At 50.1% G+C, this 19486-nt stretch overlaps 1 protein-coding gene across 2 annotated transcripts in view; it reads left to right on the top strand.

Annotated features, from left to right (window-relative positions):
* The first annotated feature begins 7209 nt into the window (after nucleotides 1-7209).
* PRDM10 (PR/SET domain 10) overlaps nucleotides 7210-19486 on the top strand; it is a 119637-nt gene continuing 107360 nt past the window's right edge. Inside the window, exon 1 of one of the 2 annotated variants that reach the window (XM_082273855.1) lies at nucleotides 7210-7361. The gene's annotated coding sequence lies outside the window, so the exon portion shown is untranslated. The other variant, XM_082273856.1, reaches the window with a different exon arrangement.

Raw genomic sequence — 19486 nt, 5'->3', positions numbered from 1 at the left:
GCCCAACGTCCTATAGTGGGCCTTGTGCTCACTGCCCAGCACCATGGAGCTCGATGGGCATTTGCCATTGAACACCAGAATTGGCAGGTCCGCCACTGGCACCCTATGCTTTTTAACAGATAAGAGCAGGTTCACCCTGAGCACATGTAATAGACGTGAAAGGGTCTGGAGAAGCTGTGGAGAACGTTATGCTGCCTGTAACATCGTTAAGCACCACCAGTTGGGTGGTGGGTCAGTGATGGTCTGGGGAGGCATTGTCATGGAGGGACACACAGACCTCCACAGGCTAGACATTGGCACCCTGACTGCCAGTAGGTATCGGGATGAAATCCTTGGACCCATTGTCAGACCCTACACTGGTGCAGTGGGTCCTGGGTTCCTCCTGGTGCCCGACAATGCCCAGCCATATGTGGTGAGAGTATGCAGACAGTTCCTGGACGATGAAGGAATTGATACCACTAAATGGCTCCCACACACGCCTGACTTAAATCCAATGGAACACCTCTGGGAAATTATGTTTCGGTCCATCCGACGCTGCCAGGTTGCACCTCAGTCTGTTCAGAAGCTCAGTGATGCCCTGGTTCAGATCTGGGAGAAAATACCCCAGGATACCATCCGTCGTCTCATTCGGAGCATGTCCCGATGTCAGGCATGCATACACGCACGTGGGGGCCATACAAACTACTGAGTACCATTTTGAGTTGCTGCAATGAAATTCAGCAAAATGGACTAGCCTGCTGCATCATTTTTTCACTTTGATTTTTGGGGGTACCTTTGAATTCAGCCCTCTGTAGGTTGATAATTTTCATTTCCATTAAACGATGTGGCATCCTTTCCTTCCTAACACATTACCCAGTCCATATCAGTATAGATATCCAGCATGTTATTTTTCCCCATTGAGATCTGATGTGTTTTTAAAGTGTTCCTTTAAGTTTTTAGAGCAGTGTATATATATTTTATAGCAGGGACCCTAGGGAATAAAATGGTGGTCATTGCAACTTTTTGTGTCACACAGTGTTTGGGAAGCAATTTTTCAAACGCAATTTTTTTGGGAATTGAACATGAACTAATAAAAAACAAAACACAATATTTACCCCAAATTTTTTGTATGATGTGAAAGATGATATTATGCTGAGTAAAAATATACCTACATGTCACGCTTTATAATTGCGCACACTTGTGGAATGGCGCCAAGCTTTGGTACGATTTAGGATTTTTTTTACAGGTTACCAGTAGAGACTTACAGAGGTCTAGTGCTAGAATGATTGCTCTTGCTCTACCGATCGTGGCGATTCCTCACGTGTGTTTAAAACCACGGTTACATATGCGGGCGCGACCTACTTATGCGTTTGCTTCTGCATGGGGGACGGGGGCCCTTCAATTTTTTTTTATTTACATTTTTTTGTTTTTTCACTTTCCCTTACATCTTTTTACTTTTTGATCACTTTTATTCATATTACAAGGAATGTAAACATCCCTTGTAATAGGAATAGGGCATGACATGTCCTCTTTATGGAGAGATGCTCTGGTGCACAGTTGGAACATCCCCAAACTGTTCCTACAAAGTTGGGAGCATGAAATTGTCCAAAATGTCTTGGTATGCTGACGCCTTAAGAGTTCATTTCACTGGAACTAAGGGGCCCCTGAAAAACAACCCCACACCATAATTCCCCTCCATCAAATAATTTGAACCAGTGTACAAAGCAAGGTCCATAAAGACATGGATGCGCAAGTTTGGGTGGAGGAACTTGACTTCCTGCACAGAGTCCTGACCTCAACCTGATAGAACATCTTTGGGATAAATTAGAGCAGAGACTGCAAGCCAGGCCTTCTCATCCAACATCAGTGCCTGACCTCACAAATGCGCTTCTGAAAGAATGGTCAAACATTCCCATAGACACACTCCTAAACCTTGTGGACAGCCTTCCCAGAAGAGTTGAAGCTGTTATAGCTACAAAGGGTGGGCCAACTCAATATTGAACCCTACGGACTAAGACTGGGATGTCATTAAAGTTCATGCGCGTGTAAAGGCAGGCGTCCCAATACTATTGGTAATATAGTGTATATGTGAATGGAGCCTTAGGCCTCATACACACTGGGCATTATAAAAATGCCTAGTTTTGCAGCATTTTTGCAGTAGCGTTTTTTTTTTTTCGTTTTTTTAGCAAAACTATACTCCCACAAATGTGAAAAAAGTATAAATCAGCGCAAACTATTAAATATTAATGTGTACAAAACAGCAGCTAAACCAACTAAGATTACCACTGCAAAGTCAGAAAATTATAATCAAAATATAATCATAGTTAGCGCTGTACCTTATTTTGATTATACTCCTACAAAAGCTTATGCCTCAAAAACGCTGATAAATGCCAAATAGCTGCTTTTTTCAGAGTAAGAGTGTTTTAACAGCTGAAAAACTCCTCTCATAACCCACTAGTTCTGTTTTTTTTTTCAAGCCAGAAAACGCCTCTGCCAAAAACTGCTGATAACAGCCTGTGTGCATGGACACATAGGACAACATGCTGGGGAGTTTACTGGCTGCAGAAAAAAACGTCTGACGCCAAAAACAGCGGATGCAAGAACGTCCAGTGTGCATGAGGCCTAAGGCTACTGATCTCTGTATTCAGGCAGTAGGTGGAAAGAGCAATGAAAGGAGACCTCCACCTGGTGGCTGGATAGCAGAATAGATAATATCTCTACACATCACAGAGGGGGTTGATTTACTAAAGGCAAATAGACTCAGCAAAGTGCAGTTGCTCCACAGCTTAGTAAATGCGCAGAAGCTCTCCTGACTTCCATCATCCAATCATGTAAAAGCAAAAATGCATTTATTTTTTATTTTCCTTGCATGTGATTGGGTATTCTCTGCAAAGTGAAGCTTCACCGCTTTTACTAAGCTCTGGAGCAACTGTATAGTCTGTATTTGCCTTTTGTAAATCAACCCTAGTATTCAACATTAATGTAAAAAATATTACTGTGCATAAGTCCTAGCATTATGAAAAGTGCTACAAAGCAGGAATGCTTTAACGTTTTTTTTTTTTTTTCTTTAAAAATATATGCTTGGATACAGCACTCTGTGAACAGCCAGCTTGTTAAGCAATGACTTTTTGTGACTTTTGTGTCCGGGTACTGCCCTGGGGGAAATGCATCCATGCAAAAAAATTTTTTTAAAAACGATTATTTTTACAGGAGCAGCGATTTTAATAATGCTTAAAGTGAAACAATAAAAATTAAAAATTCCTTTAACCACTTAAGGACCAGGCCCATTTCTGACACTTGTTGTTTACAAGTTAAAATCTGTATTTTTTGCTAGAAAATTACTTAGAACCCCCAAACATTATATATATTTTTTAGCAAAGGCTCTGGAGAATAAAATGGTGGTCATTGCAATATTCTTTGTCACGCGGTATTTGCGCAGCGGTCTTTCAAATGCGTTTTTTTTTGGAAGAATTACATTTCACTGCATTTAAAAAAAAAAATTAAACAGTAAAGTTAGCCCATTTTTTTTGTATATTGTGAAAGATGGATGTCACGCTGAGTAAAATAGATACCCAACATGTTATGGTTTAAAATTGCGCACACCTGCGGAATGGCGACAAACTACGGTCAATAAAAATCTCCATAGGCGATGCTTTAAAATGTTTAATAGTTACCCGTTTAGAGTTACAGAGTAGCTCTTTTTTTAAAATTATTGCGGTCGCTCTGGTGATTGCGGCGATACCTCACATGGGTGGTTTCATTTTTGGGCGCGACTTCTGTACACGTTTTCTTTCGTGCGCGACCTCACGGCCACGGGGGCGTTTAAAAAAATGTTTTCCTATTTATTTTTTTTCATTTGAGCACAGGTTTTTTTCCAAAAAAAAAAAAAAGATCACTTTTATTGCTGTCACAAGCAATGTAAATGTCCCTTGTGACAGCAATATGCAGTGACAGGTACTCATTATGGAGGGATCGGGGGTCTAAAATACCCCAGACCCCTCCACCACACTTCAATGTATTCAAAATGCCGAAAACTGCATTTTTGAATAGATACTTTTTAAATTCAGCGCCTTTAGCCGCAGAGTAATCCTGACGTGACGTCATGGACGCCGCCTCCTGGTTATGTCAGCGGACACCCCATCGAAGCCGAATCTGGCTTTGATCGGGACTCCAACCAGCCGATGGAGGTGTCGGCTGGTTGCTCGGGTCTTCCGGTGGGACAGGAGACCTGGGCAGAGCCGCAAAGGAAGGGCGTCCCCTCCCGCTCGCTCGGGTAATGATTGAGGGGCTCCTGAGCCGCATCGGCCGTTACCACTTAAAAAGCCGACCGCCGGCTCTAAAAAATGGTACCGGGATGCTGCCTCTAGCTGCAGGCATCACCCCGGTACAACCACATCTTGCAGCAGACGTAGAGCTACGTTGGTTTGTGGCACATTTGTACGATGTATGGAGCCTGCTGCAGCAATACCGATATTAAACTTGCTTGTGGAACTCTACGCTAAAATAAAAAAAAAGAAAAATCCATTATCCACACTCTTATCCGAGCATGCAGGATGGGGGGGGGGGGGGGTAGCGGGAGGACGAACGAGCAGCCCCCTCCCCTGAACCATACCAAGCTGCTTGCCCTCAACATGGGGAGGGTGCTTTGGGGTGCCCCCAAAAGCACTATGTCCCCATGTTGATGGGGAAATGTCCTCTTCCCAACAACCCTGAGCTGGGGAGATCTGCGGTGGGGAGCTTATCGGAATCTGGAAGCCCCCTTTAACAAGGGGGCCCCCAGATCCCCCCACCCTATGTGAATGGGTATCGGGTACATCGTACCCCTACCCATTCACCAAAAAAGTGTACAAAAAAAAATAAACACAAAAGACAGTTTTTGACAAGTCCTTTATTCAAAAATAAAAAAATAGTGTCCCCCGATATAAATCCATCCTCAATCACGAAGCTCGCTGCACCCGTAAAATAGAAAAAATTCAGACGCCTCGCCTCTTCTGAGGCTACCCGCTGTATGCCACTCTTGAGCATTGACAGCTGTTTTTTAAGCAAGGCGCGGGGCCACCCGCTTACCTCACCCGATGGCACCACCTCTGTCTGACGTTGTGATGTCAGAAGGGGCGGTATCACCGAGTGACGTAACTAGATGGCCACGCCCCTTGCCTCGCTGGTGTCAGTGGAAGCAAGTGTGTTGTGGTCCCAGAAGTGTGTTAGCTTTATTTTAGGGTGCTGGTGATAACGGTTCTGGACATCTTATAGGTTAGATGGAAACTAGGCGTGTTGTATTTCTCTTTGGCTTCACTGGCCGGACCTTTGTGCCGCCAAACTTCAACCTTCAAGAAGAGCCCGGACAGAAAATCTGGAATCCCCTGCCTGCTGCAAAATAGTGAATGACCAAATTCCCCAAGTGAAAATAATGGAAAAAAAACAAATGCAGCCACCACATATCTAAAAACTGATCGGCTGCAATATGTTACATTTTTGTTTAGCAAAGCATTAGGTCTCTAGGACTTTTCCCAAAACCAGTGCATTTTTAGGCATATCCCCCCCCCCCCCCATGGACATTATGGGCTGGAAAACCTTTCCCCCCCATGGACATCGCTCCCTGGGTTCTGTCCCCTCTATGAACATCACGGCCCGGGGTTCTGTCCCCTATGAACATTGTTTGAACATAGAAATTGCTCTTTGGGCTCAGATTCCTGTATGGACATTGTGGCCCAGGTTCTCTCTCTTCTGATCCCCCCCATGGACATCACTCTCCAGGTTGTTGCTCCCTCTATGGACATTGCTCCCTGGATTCTGTCCCACCCTATACACAGGGCCCCCTGTGTTTTGTCCCACCCTATAGACAGCGCTCCCCACGTTCTGTCCCACCCTATAGAGAACGCTCCCCGTGTTCTGTCCCACCCTATAGACAGCCCTCCCCGTGTTCTGTCCCACCCTATAGACAGCGCTCCCCACGTTCTGTCCCACCCTATCCACAGGGCCCCCTGTGTTTTGTCCCACCCTATAGACAGCGCTCCCCACGTTCTGTCCCACCCTATAGAGAACGCTCCCCGTGTTCTGTCCCACCCTATAGACAGCCCTCCCCAGATTCTTTCCCCCCTATAGACAGCCCTCCCAAGGTTCTGTTGCCCCCAATAGACAGCCCTCCCCAGGTTCTGTCCCCCTATAGACAGCACTCCTTTGTTCTGTCCCACCCTATAGACAGCCCTCCCCAGGTTTTGTCCCCCCTATAGACAGCCCTCCCAAGGTTCTGTCCCCCCCCCCCAATAGACAGCCCTTCCCAGGTTTTGTCCCCCTATAGACAGCACTCCTTGTATTCTGTCCCACCCTATAAACAGCGCTCCCCAGGTTCTGCCCCCCCTATAGACACCCCTTCCTGGGTTCTGTCCCCCCTATAGACAGCATTCCCCGTGTTCTCTCCCACCCTATAGACAGCCCTCCCCAGGTTCTGTCCCACCCTATAGATAGCGCTCCCCGCATTCTGTCCCACCCCATAGACAGCGCTCCTCAGGTTCTGTCCCACCCTATAGAAAGCACTCCCGGTGCTCTGTCCCCCCTACAGACAGCCCTCCCCAGGTTCTGTCCCCCCCTATAGACAGCGCTCCCCATGTTCTGTCCCATCCTATAGACAGCGCTCCCCGTGTTCTGTCTCCCCCAGGGACATCGCTCCGTGGGTCCTGTCCCCCCTATAGACACCAATCCTTGGGTTCTGCTCCCCTCTAGACATCAATCTCCAGGTTCCCTCTCTATGGAAATCACACCCTATATTCTGTCCCCCTATAGACATCACTCTCCCCCCCCCCCCCCCGATTCCATTCCCTTCCCTCTATGGATATCTCTCTGTGTTCTGTCCTCCCCATGGACATCACCCCCCCCCCCATAGACAGCGCTCCCCAGGCTCTATCTCCCCTAAAGACATCACTCCCCAGGTTCTGTCCCCCCCCATGGAAATCACTCTCCATGCTCTATCCCCCCAATATGGAAATCACTCCCCAGGTTCTGTCCCCCCTATGTACATCACGCCCCGGGTTCGGAGCGCCCCTATGCTGGGTGCTATTGCGGAGAGATGTGAGGGACGTCACGTGTCCTCCGCCTGCAGTTCTCCTGGCAGCCATTGGTGGCGCTGTATGTGAGATCTCCGAAATGTACCCACTGCACACCCCCAACCCCACTGATTGCCCCGATATCTGCCCCATGCCAGTCCCCCCGTACAGCCGGTAATCACACGGACTATATTCCGGTCACGGTTACTCCGGGCAGGCGGACAGAGGCCGCTCCTTCCCACGCTCGGATCCCACCAATCAGCGGGCGGCGTGCGGCGGTTGCTAGGCAGATTATGCTAATCCGGCCCAGGCCGCCATCTCTGCAGCTACCATTGTGAGGTGAGGACGGGTTGGCAATTTGCAGTGAAATGGTGAATTGTGGAGGGCGGAGGGGAGCGGCCAGGGCTCCGGGGGCTCGGGACCCCCCCCAGGTAGGTGATGGAAGGGTCGGAGAGGAGGGGGTCGGTGTGGGGCCCGGTTCGGGGGATGGTGGAGTCCTCGGCGGTCCCGCTCTGGGATGAGAGGGGTTCCGGGCGGGGTAGTCGCGCCCATGATGGCGGCCGGGCCCGGATTCCGGGGCTGTGGAGGGGAGAGGGCGGCTCGGAGGGAGGTCGGGGGGCGGCCCGGTGGTCTGGGTGTCGGTGAGGCCGGGCGGGGATCGGTGTGTTGGAGGCCCGAGTCCAGGGATCGCCCCGCCGATGGTACAGTCCATCCCCCGCCCCCTTCCAGGGGACTCCGCATCTTACCGGGAGGGGGGTGTGCTGTGCCCGGAGCTGGAGGGGGGCCGGGTATCCCCGGTATAGGGGGGGAGGGGGGAATATACAGAAAGGAGATCCCGGATTTGAGGCCTCAGGGGGGCTACAGGGGGCGCCGCACACCCCGAAACCCGCCATGTCCCCCCCCACACCCCGAAATGGGATGACCTGTCCGAGCGACTTCCCGCCAAAACACCTGACAGGGGGGCGGGGAAGACAGGGGCCCTGTGAGGAGAAAGCTGGGGGGCCCTGAGAGAGATAGATGGCCCCTCACTTATATAATGTCACTCACTGGCACCTGTCAGGGGGAGGGGCTCTGCTGTGTCCAGGCAGGGGCCCACCATAGAAATCCAATCATAATGGGCCCCTGGGATGTCACTGCTGAAGGGGCCCCTGAGGGCTGACTGTCAGGGAGCTCAGATATTGTCACAGTACCAGGCCTCACATACAATAGTAATGGGCCCCCAATGTCACTGCTGAAGGGGCCCCTAAGGGCTATCAAGGACCTCTAATATTGGCCTGGGGCCCTATAACTATTCTAAGCTCAACACTGGGGGCCCCTTCAGATTTGACATATCAGGGGCCCAGCATAAAAATCCAGTGTAGTAGTGATAATACAATGCTAGGGCCCCGATACAATAATAACGGGCCCCTGATGTCCCTGCCAAGGGGGCCCTAAGGGCTGACTATCATGGAGTTCTATTATTGGCCCTATAACTATTATTAGCTCAGCACTGGGGCCCCTGGCTTTTTCAATGAGAGCCAATATAAGACCTGTCATCTAATCTGGGGCCCCAGTATCAATGGTAGGGGCCCCAGTATCAATGGTAGGGGCCCCAGTATCAATAGTAGGGGCCCCAGTATCAATAGTAGGGGCCCCAGTATCAATAGTAGGGGCCCTGTCAGGACTGAGAGCCCTCATCACCGTTGTCATACTTCATTACAGTATTGGATGGAGTAGGGAGGGGTTTATCAGTTTATATTTCCTGTCCTGTGTCCCCTCAGGGAGATTTCTCCTCCCTTTCTGTCTCAGAGACACAACAGGAAGTGAGGGGAATTCCTCTGTAGACAGGTGATTCCAGTAGACGATTTCCCCCTCATTTCCTTTTTTGGTGACAACTAACATTTTAGATTTCCTCTCGCTATATTGGAGACACTATAGAGAGGACGAATCTTCCCAATGGGGACACAGAAAGCAAAAATCCTTCTACATTCCTTCCTGAGCATGGAAATGACATTTGTTTTCTGTACACCTTCATACACAGATGATGGTCCTGTGCCTGGGAACCATTACACTTTTTATTTTTTACTAACTTAAAGTTGTTCGTCAGTCAGTATGTAAAAAAAAAAAAAAAAGTCAGCAACTCCTGTACACATCCCGTACCGTACACGTACACATCCCGTACCGTACACGTACACATCCCGTACACATCCCGTACACGTACACATCCCGTACCGTACACGTACACATCCCGTACACATCCCGTACACGTACACATCCCGTACCGTACACGTACACATCCCGTACACATCCCGTACACGTACACATCCCGTACACGTACACGTACACATCCCGCACCGTACACGTACACATCCCGTACACGTACACGTACACGTACACGTACACATCCCGTACACGTACACGTACACATCCCGTACACGTACACGTACACATCCCGCACCGCACATCCGGTACACCATAGAATTTTGCCTATCCACTGGACATCCTAGAGGTGCACCTCTCTGGGAGGGAGATGTCACCCTAGAAATGCACCTCTTTGAGGGGGGAGGGGTTGGGTCGTTGTAGCGCACCTGTTCATGGTGTGGGGGTAACCCTAGAAGTGCTCCTGTTTGTGGAAGGGTGGGGGGTGACTCTAGATCTGTCTGCGGGGGTAGGGGGGTGACCCTAGAAGTGCACCTGTCTGGGGGGGGGGGGGAGTGACTCTAGAAGTGCACCTGTTTGTGGAAGGGGGGGTGACTCTAGATCGGTCTGCGGGGGGGAGGGGAGTGACCCTAGAAGTGCACCTGTCTAGGGAGGGGGGGCGGGTGGTGACCTTAGAAGTGCACCTGCCTGGTGGGGGGGGGGGGGGACCCTAGAAGTGCACCTGTCTGATGGGGGCGGGTGGGTGACCCTAGAAGTGGACCTTTCTGAGGAGGGGGTTGCCCTAGAAGTGGACCTGTCTGAGGGGGGGGGGGGGTGACCCTAGAAGTGCACCTGTCTGGGGGGGGGGTGACCCTAGAAGTGCACCTGTCTGAGGGGGGGGGGGTGACCCTAGAAGTGGACCTGTCTGAGGGGGGGGGATGACCCTAGAAGTGGACCTCTCTGGGGGTGTTGAAGTTTCCTGTGCCCCGGGCAGTGAATGAGCATTGTGGTGATGTAGGATGATTGCCCACACAGAGGAGTAGTGGTATCACCTGCCCAGCTCTGCATCCTGGCAGCCAGTAACGTAGTTCTCTTTCACACGGCCGTTCCGTATGTCCGTATATCACCCCATCCGTTTGCAGATGATATACGGACATAATACATGTCAATGGGATTGCGGATGTCAGTGGATGACAATCCGCTGACATCCGATTTGCGTCCTTTCAGTTCTGTTCCGTTTTTGGGAACAGAACAGAACCCTATTTTTCTTCCATTAAAAAAACGGAACGGATGCAAAATCTAATGTCAGCGGTGTCATCCACTGACATCCGCACTCCCATAGACTTACATTATGTCTGTATATCATCCTCAAATGGATGGGATGATATGCGGACATACGTAGCGGATGACACAAGTGTCGTCCGGGAAAAAAAAAAAAAGTGCCGCAGCGGAAGAAGAAATCGGAGCGGCCGTGTGAAAGAGCTCTTAGAGGTAAAGAGTAACTTCACTTTCGTGGAATAAAAGCAAATAGAAAAAATAAAATAATATAAGATGTACAATTGTGACACACATTATATTGTGATTGAATGTTATTAAAAGTGATCTTTCCTTTTCAATCTGCTACCACTGTAATTTCTTGTAAATTTGAATATGTTTACCTGGAGGTGTTCTGTACACAGAGGGGGTACAGAACGTCCCCACAAATGTCATTTTCTGCTTGTGTGATTGCCTCACTGATTTTCCCAGAAGTCTGCACTAAGATACAAGTCAGATTTTGGGCATCCCCTGCAACAAACACATTATTGGTGAGAAAGCATGTCTATAGGGATGCAGACCCTTTCCACTTTCCTTATTAGATCTCTTTCTTGTCTTTTATTGAATTTTCTTGTTTATTTCTTTCAATTTCGATCATAGAGAGGGTCAACGTGGTTGTAAACCTCTGAGATAAAAAATGTACTTGTCTCAGTCCAAAGGACCAAATGTGATTTCGGTCTGCTCTCTCCTCCCTCTGCTATCCGTATGAGTCAATTCTCATTATGCTGACGCCAAGTTATCCCAAGAGATGCCCCCCCTTCCCTTCAGCACATAGCCAGTGATTGGCAGCCTCAGTTGTGCTTGTGCCGCTATGAGATGGGGGTGTGTCCTTTCCTTACACTCGGGTCCCAGGTTACACCCCTGTTTGTGCTGTACAGTGTGTGACTTCAGATCCCTGCCCCCGCCTTCTGAACCTGAGAAATTATGTTTAAACTGTGCACTTTAAGGGGCTGTATAGAGGAGAGAGCTGCAGATAAACAGGTACAACTCATGTAGGTGGATTTGTTTCATCTCTGTGTATCACCTGAGGCTGTCGCTTCACTTTTTATATGGAAGGGTTTGAAACCACTTTGAGCTAAACTCCACCCTTTCCTTCAAGTGATTGTAAAGTCTTGTTTTTTTTTCTCTTAAAATAACAATGTGGTTTTGCACAGAGTGGCCGGAATCCTCCTCTTCTCGGGTCCCTCTTCAGATCTCCTGGCCCCTCCCTCCCTCCTGTTGACTGCCCCACAGCAAGCAGCTTGCTATGGGGGGGGGGCACTTGCTATGAATTACAGCTCCCTTTGTCCACTCAGACACTGAGCCCCATTTCTGCCCTTCCCCCTTTGTCCTGATTGGCTAACCGACTTTGACACCAGTCGGAGCCAAGGACACCACTGCTATGTCCTAGCCAATCAGAAGGGTCCCGGGCGGCCGAGGAACTCGTGGACATTGCTGGAGGAAGATGGGGGTACTGGAGGGGGGGCTGCTGCACAGAAGGTTTTTTATCCTATAGAATGCTCTAAAGGAGATGTATGGGGAAAGCTTGTTTGCCTGTATATCTCCTATGGATCGCAGGAGTGAAGTCCGCTCTCTGCTGACGTCACAGAAGTCAGTCCAGGCACCGTATTATCACAACAATGGAAGTCTGGATCGGCCGGGTGCCTGGAATGACAGAAGAGAGCCTGAGCTGGCTGCTCCCGCCCCTCCACAGCCCAGCGGTCCAATGAGCAGGAGGGAGCAGAGCAGAGAGCTTCTAACTGACAGTGGCAGCTCTCTGCTTGGGGAGCTGTCAGAACCGAGCGATCGGTGGTGTTTGATCGCTCAGCTCTCAGTGTAGAGGCTCCGGGGGACAGATGCATTATCGGACTGATGCTGCATCCACCTAGGCAAGTATGAATGGGGGGGAAAAAAAACAAACCCCATTCTTCTGTTTAAGGTAAAAAAACCTTCTACTTTAAAACCCCTTAAGCGCTCTTTCACACAGGCGCACTCCGTATGTCTTTATTTCATCCCATTTTTTTGCGGATGAAAAATGGACATAATGCATGTCAATGGTCATCCGCTTTGCTTCCTTTCAGTTTTGTTCCGTTTTTTGGAACAGAACAGAACCCTATTTTTCTTCCATTTAAAAAATGGAACGGATGCAAAATCGGATGTCAGCTGTGTCATCCGCTGACATCCCCAATCCCCATAGACATGCTCTATGTCCGTATATCATCCGCAAACGGATGGGATGATATGCGGACATATGGAGTGGATGACGCAAGTGTCGTCCGTGAAAAAAAAAAAAAAAAAAGTGCCGCAGCGGAAGAAAAAAAAAATCGGAGCGGCTGTGTGAAAGAGCCCTAAGTCTTGCACCGGCTCCCCTCCTGTACTGAAATGGCTTACTCTGATTTCACTGCACACTGTGACCTGCAGGAAGTCCGATACAGCCCACCCCATATTCTGGCTGGAGGACGTCCAGCATCATCTAACCCTCAGGCCACAGGTTGGGCACCTGAGATCTAACCCTCCCCCCCCAGCCTGGCTGTTCCTGGCCTGTCCCTTTCATTCATTGGACTTCAGTTCTTTCAATCATGCAGAATGGAAAAAGATATGAACTAGCTCAGTGGCCTGGAACATCTATAACAAATGTCGTTTATGTAGATGCTACAACATCACCATTTCATCCTAGATAGAAGGGGGTACCCCCACAGTTGGGGGTCGTCAAACTGAAAAAGAGAAACCCAAAGCAATCCCTCTCAGGGGCTATGGGGAAATAAAATCCCCCCCCTCCCCCATATATGTGACTCAATAAACTTAGTTCATAATAGTTGGATCCTGCTTCGGGGTGTTCTAAAATTTAGTCGGACCCGTGAAAATTCCGGACCCTCGTCACTTCTGGGGACGCTCAGTCACCACCAGCTGCTGCGAGCCCCGGTGCGCATGCGCACAAGGCATTTTCAAGGTCCGATGAAATTCTAAGACTTACGAACAGCTGACTGAGAGGAGGAGGGGCTGAGGTGGGACGCACACACCGCCGCGGGAAAATGTTACAACACCGCCGCGCAGGGCTGACTTAGAGGAGGCGGGAAGGAAGTGAATACTAAATAGTCATGATAAAAAATGTCTAGTATTTCTAATTCCTTCCCGCCTCCTCTAAGTCAGCTCTGCAACATGTTCCTTGCTCGATGACGCGGCGGTGTTGTAACATTATCCCGCAGTGGTGTGTGCGTCCCACCTCACCCCCTCCTCCTCTGTCAGCTGTTCGTAGGTCTTAGAATTTTATCGGAAAATGCCTTGTGCGCATGCGCACCGGGGCTCGCATCAGCTGGGTTATGACGTAGCGTCACCGGAAGTGACGAGGGTCCAAAATTTTCATGGGTCCGACGAAATTTTAGAACAGGGGCAGCACAAAGTGGTGTGAATGGGACCCGTCTGAGTCCCGGTTCACACTACCGTGACTTGTCAGGCGACTTGGTTGCCCGACAAGTCGCGGTCCATTCTGTGCCATAGGAACCGTTCTAATAGGAGCGACTCAAGTAGCTCCGACTTAGAAAGTAGTTCCTGTACTACTTTTGACAGAAGTCGGAGCAACTTGCATTGACTTCCATTATGTGAAGTCCGTGCAAGTCGCGCCAAAGTCGGATGGCCATAGTGTGAACCGACACTGAATGTCTTGATTACTACTGTGTTGTCTGTGTGGTTTTTGCTGACTTGTTGTTTGGGATTTATTTGCTTCCGTCTCGGTTCACACTAGGTCGCTCCGATTTCGGGGGCGACCTGTGAAGTCGCGTGCACCGCGACTTCGGCGCGACTTGCACAGACTTCATAAAATGAATGTCTATGCAAGTCGCCTCCAGGTCGCCCCAAAGTAGTACAGGAACCTTTTTCTAAGTCGGAGCGACTTGTGTCGCTCCTATTAGAACGGGTCCTGTAGCAGTCAATGGACCGCGACTTGTCAGGCTGACAAGTCATGCTAGTGTGAATGGACTCTCCATGTTTTAAAACTTTATTATTTTTAAATATAGGAAATGCTTTGCATCTTACACCACGATTAGTCCTCCTGTACAACTATCTTTTCCCCATAGCCCCTGAGAGGGGTTGCTTTGGGTTTCTCTTTCTCACTTTCGATCATGAAGGCTCAGCATCACATGTGGGTGTTACCTGGAGTGGTCTGCATGTCAATACAGGCTGCCTAGGAACACCCACTTCTGCAGACTGACCTACACCCATCAAGACATATTAATACGTGCAGAACCCCTCCCAAGAGTCAGCCCACTGCTTTCATCATGGCTGAGGAGTACGGGGGCAGGGTGCTGTGATGTTATCAGGTAGCCGTGTATGCCCCTCCCACCAGCTATGTATGCCCCTCCCACCAGCCATGATCTGTCTGCATTACATAGAAAATTGAAGAGACCCGGTGATGACATCACTGGATACAATATATGGTATGTGATGAAACAGAAATATTTTATTTAAAATATAATTCGCACGTGGGTGAGGGGAGAAAGAAGGGAAAATAGAAGCAGATGGATTTTCAGCTCTGAGTGTAGTCCACAGGCACAGATCATGTACAGCAGTGGTCCTCAACCCTGGCCTACAGGGCCCACTAACAGGCCAGATTTTAGGTATTACCTTGGGGAGATGCAGACTAGAATACTGCAATCACTGAGCAGCAAATTATATCACCTGGGATGTATTTCAGTTATCTTTCAAATCTGGCCTGTTAGTGGGCCCTGAGGGCCAGGGTTGAGGACCACTGATGTACAGGACTCCATGGTTATAGGATGGTGGATCATACAGGTTTGTTATTTCAATGTATAGATCAGGGTGTCATGTACATATAATCTGTGCTGTGCCAGTGTTTGTATTGTTCCCGATTCTCGCCTTTTATGTAGTGCAGTCTCATCTCTCGCTCATGAATAGGACAGTGGAGAGGCACGCTTCCAAAAACGCTTTACTTTTTTATCTCCGCGATGCGCAGAGAGGATAAATAACAGAGAACGTATTTTGTTTGCCTCCTCTAAGCACTGATTAAGCTTTCAGCTATGGCTCCTATTCATTTATTTCTTCTGTATGCGGGATTTCCACAGAGAGGGAATGTTTTAGTACAAAGCCCTCCGCTGAGGAGGGAGCCGCACGCTAGCAGCAGGAGCCGCTCTAATACTGCAGGACCTCTGCTGCTACTTACTAGACCGACCTTCTGACTCGGAGAGAACACATTTCTCTGTTTGCCCGTTTTTATCTTCTGTCGTTCGTTTACAAGTTGGCTGCCTCAGAACCTCTAAATGTGCAGATTCCTAACAGGCCTGGCTGGGAAATTGCCTTTGCTGTAAAGGTTCCCATTGTGTTTGGCCATTTAGATTGCTTACATTGGTTAGTCCAGTGGTCCTCAACCCTGGCCGTCAGGGCCTACCAACAGGCCAGGTTTGCAAGATAACTGAAAAACATCCCAGGTGATATAATTTGCTGCTCAGTGATTGCAGTATTCTAGTCTGCATCTCCCCAAGGTAATACTTAAAATCTGGCCTGTTAGTGTGCCCTGAGGACCGGAGTTGAGAACCACTGCGTTAGTCAATCGGTTCTTCCTCCAAAAGTATATGAAACGGGCCGTTGCAACCAACCGGACATTTTCCTTTACAGGGTTAGTTCAGCTTTTCAAAAAAAATTTAAAATGTAACACTGTACACCACATAAATTAAACACAAGGCCCAGGGGCCGAATCTGGCCCGCCAGGCTTTGTCACATGGCCCTTGCACCCAGTTCAGCAGCCAGAATGTGGCGGAAGTCCATTTCACCACTTCTGGCTCCCACCCTCCTCTCCCGCTCCCCTCTGTCACTTGTAAGCACAGAAGCCTTCTATGTTTTCAAGGGACAGCTTTGTTCTCAGAGGCTCCTGGAATAATCAGATCCCTGCATGTACCCACATCAGGGACAGATCTCCAAAATCGGAGAGAAAACAATCTCCCTGCAAGGTCGAGTCAGAGCCGCCTACACAGGGAGGTACTAGAGGTGGGCAGAAGGGAAAGAGAGATGCAAGTAAGCTTGGGGGGGGGGGGGGGGGTTTCACACAGTGCATAGCGTGCCCCTGTGTCCGTAGCGCGAGCCCCGCATTGTGTCCGTAGCGTGCGCCCCTGAGCCCCGCGCTTTCTCCGTATTGCACGCCCCTGAGCCCCACGCTGTGTCCGTAGCGTGAGCCCCGCGCTGTGTCCGTAGCGCGTGTCCCTGAGCCCCCTGCATCATGTCCGTAGCGCGCGCCCCTGAGCCCCCGCGCCGTCTGTAGTGCGCGCCCCTGAGCCCCGCGCTGTGTCCGTATTGCACGCCCCTGAGCCCCACGCTGTGTCTGAATTGCGCGCCCCTGAGCCCCGCGCCGTGTCTTTAGCGTGAGCCCCCCGCGCCGTGTCTTTAGCGTGAGCCCCCCGCGCCGTGTCTTTAGCGTGAGCCCCCCGCGCCGTGTCTTTAGCGTGAGCCCCCCGCGCCGTGTCTTTAGCGTGAGCCCCCCGCGCCGTGTCTTTAGCGTGAGCCCCCCGCGCCGTGTCTTTAGCGTGAGCCCCCCGCGCCGTGTCTTTAGCGTGAGCCCCCCGCGCCGTGTCTTTAGCGTGAGCCCCCCGCGCCGTGTCTTTAGCGTGAGCCCCCCGCGCCGTGTCCGTAGCGTGAGCCCCCCGCGTTGTGTCCGTAGCGCGCGCCCCTGAGCCCCCGTGCCGTGTCCGTAGCACGCGCAGTGCCCACACAGCCAGTGCAGTGGTTTTGGGATTTGAAATCAGAGCTCTTCTCCCTCTTCTTTCTCCAGGGCTTCCAGGATGGAACTTCACCTAAAAAGGGAAGTTTTTCTTTTCCTCTTCCACCCCACCACCACATTTGTATGTTTTTTTTTTTTTTTTTTCTTCTTCTCCTGGGAGCCGGTACTTATTTCTCATAGGTACCCACTCCCTCTTCCATTCTGCTCACCTGAGCAGAAGTTTGCCCTCCCTCCATGCCTACTCTTGTGAGTGGAGGCCCTGACTTGATTACTGTAGTCTCCCTCTGTGCCCTAACAACAGGGCAATGGCTTTGAAATGCAGATGAGTCTGCTCAGTATTCCCAGGGAGTGCCTTCATCTTCAGGACGCTCAGCACTTAACACAGCGGAATAGCTTCTTGTAGTATGACAGATGTCTGCCCCCCACCCTCCTGATAGCCATCCCCTGGACTAACCCAATTATTGCACATTACAGGTTAAGTGGCTGTCTTTGGAGGTGCTGTGACATACTCTAACCTTCTGCATGCGCAGGCAGCAGGCCTTTGCTCCAGAAATAGGCCCGTATTTAGTAGTCTTTCGTTTAGGATATTTATAGAGGCTGAATATTGCAAGAAGGCCGCTTTAATTATGAATAATGGCAACTTTGCACTTATAGGAAGTTGTTCGAGCTCTTCTGAGAGATGGATTAATACATCAGCGTGGTCATTAGTGCATTGGCTTAAGTGGATCTGGGTATAATGTACTGGAGGAGAATGAGAGAGCAGACTGCGTTATGTTGGGCTGACCACCGCACTTCATTATGAAATATTTCTGATATGAAAGACCAGCTCCAAATACCATTAAAGTGACTGTATTCACATTCATATAGATTTTAGGGGCACTTAAAGTGCCTATTTATAAAAACTTGAAATAAATATTTCACAGTTTTGTTTTCTGGGAAATATTGATGCTGAAAGTTTTGCCCATTTACAAAGCTGCTTTGGACGATTTCTTCTTATTGATGTCAATTTTCACCAATATTTTACTGCGCACTTAGATATTACATTGTAAGATTTCAAATGTTGGATAAAGACAAAAAAATATATACAGCATTCAAATATAGTGAAACTAAAAACACCTATTTAAGTATTTAAGTGACTTTTATTGATCGGTTCCTAGGATCTAATATGTTGTGGTCCTCCAGATTTTTTTTTTAAAGGGCCTGTTTTCTGTCTGTCAGACAATATGAAGGCCAAAATGTTAACAGTGGCAGTAATAAAAATGCCCCATGTGCTGGAAGTCAGTGGGGGAAAAAAGTAATTTTGTCACTGGTCAGTAGGTGTAATAAATGCACCAGCATCAGTGGTCCATAGGATCAACAAATGGGGTCAGTGGAAGAAATGGCCTCCTGAGATTGATGTTATTGCAAGGATTGGTGCCCCAGCATTGGTTTCAGTGGGTGGAATGGTGCCCCAGCATTTGTGTTATTGGGAGGAATAGTGCCCTATCACTGCTGTCAGTGGAAGTAATGGTGCTCTAGCAATGATGTCATTAGGGTAAATGGTGCCCTACCATTGATGTCATTGAGAAGAATGTGCCCCATCACTGATTTCAGTAGAAGAAATGGGAGTCCCATCACTAGTGCCAGTGGGAGGAATGCTGTCCTGTTATTTGTATCTGTGGAAGGATTGGTGCCCTGGCGTTGTCATGGGGAGGACCGCTGCCCCGGTGTTGGTTCCCTTGGGGGGACCGCTGCCCCGGTGTTGGTTCCCTTGGGGGGGGGACCATTGCTCCGTTGTTGGTTCCCATTGGGGGGGGGACCGCTGCCCCGGCGTTGGTTCCCATGGGGGGGGGACCGCTGCCCCGGCGTTGGTTCCCATGGGGGGGGGGACCGCTGCCCCGGCATTGGTTCCCATGGGGGGGGGGGGACTGCTGCCCCGGCGTTGGTTCCCATGGGGGGGGGGGACTGCTGCCCCGGCGTTGGTTCCCATGGGGGGGGGACTGCTGCCCCGGCGTTGGTTCCCATGGGGGGGGGACCTTTGCCCTGGCATTGGTTCCCATGGGGGGGGGCGCTGCCCCGGTGTTGGTTCCCATGAGGGGGGGGGACCGCTGCCCCTCGTTGGTTCCCATGGGGGGGGACCGCTGCCCCCCGCTGGTTCCCATGGGGGGGGGGACCGCTGCCCCCCGCTGGTTCCCATGGGGGGGGACCGCTGCCCCCCGCTGGTTCCCATGGGGGGGGACCGCTGCCCCCGCTGGTTCCCATGGGGGGGGACCGCTGCCCCCCCGCTGGTTCCCATGGGGGGGGGACCGCTGCCCCGGCGTTGGTTCCCATGGGGGGGGGGACCGCTGCC

Source organism: Pelophylax lessonae (genome assembly GCF_965119305.1).
Source record: "Pelophylax lessonae genome assembly, chromosome: 12".
Taxonomy (NCBI): domain Eukaryota; kingdom Metazoa; phylum Chordata; class Amphibia; order Anura; family Ranidae; genus Pelophylax; species Pelophylax lessonae.
The sequence above is the reverse complement of the archived record's forward strand: the minus strand, read 5'-3'. Positions and strand labels throughout refer to the sequence as shown.